The sequence below is a fragment of the Pan troglodytes genome, chromosome 7 (genome assembly GCF_028858775.2).
Source record: "Pan troglodytes isolate AG18354 chromosome 7, NHGRI_mPanTro3-v2.0_pri, whole genome shotgun sequence".
Lineage (NCBI taxonomy): Eukaryota > Metazoa > Chordata > Mammalia > Primates > Hominidae > Pan > Pan troglodytes.
The window spans coordinates 35627965-35629613 of NC_072405.2; positions in this window are offsets into that span (position 1 = coordinate 35627965).

The following is a 1649-nucleotide window of genomic DNA, read 5'->3' on the forward strand; positions in this document are numbered from 1 at the left end:
GCACTTTCAAAGGCAGCTTTCCTGCCCCACAGTGCACGTCTCTAACCATACATGCACTCAACAATCATTTATTTATTTTTTTATTATGATTTTTTATTGAGACGGAGTTTCACTCTTGTTGCCCAGGTTGGAGTGCAATGGCACAACCTTGGCTCACCGCAACCTCCACCTCCTGGGTTCAAGTGATTCTCCTTCCTCAGCCTCCCAAGTAGCTGGGATTACAGGCATGTGCCACCACGCATGGCTAACTTTGTATTTAGTAGAGACGGAGTTTCACCATGTTGGTCAGGCTGGCCTCAAACTCCCAACCTCAGGTGATCCACCCACCTCGGCCTCCCAAAGTGCTGGGATTACAGGCGTGAGCCACTGCACCCGGCCTCAACAATCATTTATTATGGTCCAGCAACATCCACAGATTTGAGGCCTGAAAGAGGAAGATGACATGCTTCCTGCACTCCCAGGTCTGCAAGCAGAAAAGACAGCGAGGTGCTCTTCCACAAAACAGGCGGCATGCAGTGGCAGCCCAGGGAGCCCCGGGCAGGTCTGGGAAGGCACCTCCGAGCTGAGAAGGGGGACTGAGCGACAATAAAGGGAGGGCGACAGGCGCTGCAGGCAGGAGGAACAATGGGACCCCGCACCCAGGAAGGCTGGGCAGGGTCTTTGTAAACAGTGGTGACCGTGGTAGCAGGAGTCAGCCGGGGAGGGGTCTCGAATGTCACTCTGGAGGTGGGAAAACTCCCGCCACTGCCCCATCACTCACCACAAGGGTCACGAAAGACTTCCACTATTGTGATATTGAGCAATCAAATACTGTTGAGAGAAATTTCATCCCCCACAAGCAAGAGGAAGCAAAAAAGGAAATGGCCCCTGTGCACCTAATTCTGACCAACTGATACCTGGTGGCTGACGTGGACATGACTGGGAGCCTGGAGGTTACTGAGGCTCTCGTGTGCTCTGAGACTCCAGTTTCTGAGGTGCTCACACTGCTCAGACATTCAGGAGGTGGGGAGGGGCCCCACTTCTACAGATGAGAAAATAAGATCAGGCAGGCAGTGTGTGCCCCAGGAGATATCACGTAAACGGCAGAGCCAATATGATCAGGAGAGCCAGAGCAACCAAGGTTAGGACATTCCAGTGACAACGGGCCCCTGGCGAGGGCAGGTGGCCTATTTCAAGGGTAAACAGGAGCCTGGTCCGGCTGGAGCCATGTGTGACGGGACTGAGAAGACTCCGGGTATAAAGGCAGAGTGCAGTGACAATGTGCCCTGAGAGCTGCCCTGGAGAAATGCACTGCAGCGGGTTGGAAATGGGGTCCCTCCAGGTGATGGGAACATGAACGATGGTGCATGTGGAATGGATGCAAAAGTGGGAGAAACTGGAGAACGGGGGCCTTCCCAGAGAGCTGCTGCTTTGAGCCTGGACACAGTAATGAGAAGGAGAGTGACAGGGGGTGAGTGGAAGGCAAGGGCAGGAGAGGGGCTTCAGGGAAGAATTAATGAACTCGTGGACTAGCGCTTCCTGCCAACAGAATAACTGCCCCATCCCTGAGCCAAAACCCCGAACTTACATGGACCTAAGTGCAGTATCAAAAGTGAGATTTCTAGGATACATGTACAACAAAAGAAAAAATAAATAAAAATTGGACATCA